Source organism: Poecilia formosa, unplaced genomic scaffold (genome assembly GCF_000485575.1).
Source record: "Poecilia formosa unplaced genomic scaffold, Poecilia_formosa-5.1.2 Scaffold141, whole genome shotgun sequence".
In the NCBI taxonomy this organism is placed as follows: Eukaryota; Metazoa; Chordata; class Actinopteri; order Cyprinodontiformes; family Poeciliidae; genus Poecilia; species Poecilia formosa.
Window position 1 is genome coordinate 1644192 of NW_006800080.1, and position 1787 is coordinate 1645978.

The 1787-nt window shown below is 37.0% G+C and overlaps 1 long non-coding RNA gene across 1 annotated transcript; it reads right to left on the reverse strand.

Moving 5' to 3' along the window:
• Window position 1: 1 nt before the first annotated feature.
• On the reverse strand, window positions 2-842 carry LOC103145390 (uncharacterized). The gene is made up of 3 exons (XR_477022.2): window positions 688-842; window positions 366-413; window positions 2-165 (listed from the first exon to the last, which is right to left on the reverse strand). It is a non-coding gene; the product is annotated as an uncharacterized LOC103145390 (long non-coding RNA).
• Between the last annotated feature and the right edge of the window lie 945 nt (window positions 843-1787).

The window sequence follows — 1787 nt, forward strand, 5'->3', positions numbered from 1 at the left end:
CTCCAATCTGAGCACTAAAATGACACAAAGCAGCATCTCCAGGCAGAGGGAAGACAAACACAGCCTCTAGAGGTTTGTCCTCCTTGTTCTCATAGTTCAGAGTGGAGACCAGAGTAGCTACATGGTCCTTCACCTCCAGCTGAGCATCAATGCTCTTCAGAGGAACTAAAGCAGCAAAACAAGGACATGAATAAACCATAGAAACTGTTTAAAAGTGTCTGATTAAACTGTTTAAACTTCCTATGGTTCTGCATTATGTTTAAGACAAGTTCTGAGAAGAGTCAGTAAATCAATTAGATTAAAAAGAGAACATGACTGCGGAACAAACATAAAATCTGTTATTTTGTTCGTTTTCTAACAGGTACCTGGTTCCTTCCTGTCAGTGACCAGACCACAGCAGTTCACCATCGTGCCTGTGGGAAATAAAAGAAGAGGCGTGTAATGCTGGGAACAGTAGGAGGACGTTTCTGGGAAATGATCGCTCTTCGTATAATAAACAAATACAATAAATGCGTGTTTTATCCTTCTGATGCTTAGGAAAACATCGCTGTAAATAAAAAAATAATAGTATCTAAAACCAACAATTGTTCAAAACACGACTGTCTGCAGCTGCATTTGCTCTGATCAATCTTTAGCGTTAAACGAATCGGAACAGCAGAAACAAAAGTAGATGAGATGAAAACTTACCAGTAAGAACAGTTGCTGATAACAGAGATATGTTTTAGGTTTACAGACCGCTGTTAACGAAGCTTCGTCCGCTGCTGTCTCTCTGAATTTTCGTTCAAGCTGCAGCAGGAAATATGAACACGGACCTGCTGAGTGAGTTTGGGTTCGTTCACGGAATGAACTGAGTGGGTGGAGCTTAAGCATAAAGTCTGTCATGCTGCGAATCACATGGAGACAAACTGCACTTTGGTTGTTTCTCGGTCTGCAAACTCTTCAATAATACATTCGTAAAACGATATGTAAAATATATATGTGTCCTAGAAGAAAAAAAATTATTTTCTCTTTTCGTCTTTTTAAAAAAATATTTTAGAAATCGCTTAAAAATATTTGCAAGCTTTTTATCATGAGCACATGTTAATACTTTTTTTAAAAAACTATCAAAGATCAAAATGCCACTGATTAATTATTAAGGGTGGGATTCACTGAATGAATGCAATCCTTCAAAAACTCTCAAGTGTTCAAGTCTCACTATAGAGTCCCCTCTCCTTTAACCCTAAAAATATGACACCTTAATTAATTTGCAGGTGTTCTATCCTGTACACATCTGATTGAACATCGTGTTGATGTAGTTGATACATAGCTTATAAAACAACACCTTTACAGGACAAATTCAAGAGAAACGGAAGCATCTGGATGATATTGTTGATTACATACTTACGAGACAATGCAACTTTGCTGGGAATATAGAAGATAACAAGTTAATTGTTTTCCTCTCTGTACTTGGTTTGAACCGTCTAAGGTCACAGTCTGCAAGTGCAAATACCAGAGTTGTGAACTAAACTGAAACGGGATACTTCCCTTTCTTCCCCTCTTTGTAGAAGGATGGTGGATATTAAAAGCGATATACTTTCATCTTTTTTTTCACTTTCCTGGACTCGTTAGAGGAGTCATTGCTCATATTCTTTGCATAATTTCTTAATAAAATAATAATCAATATGCATTTTGATTCATTTGTTGATTGACTCAGTGTTTCACTTTAGGTAAGATTTATTTATTTCCTTAATACTAAAAATGCCTTTGCTAGGCATCAAGACCCAAAGCCTTTCCTCTGGGCCTTTGTG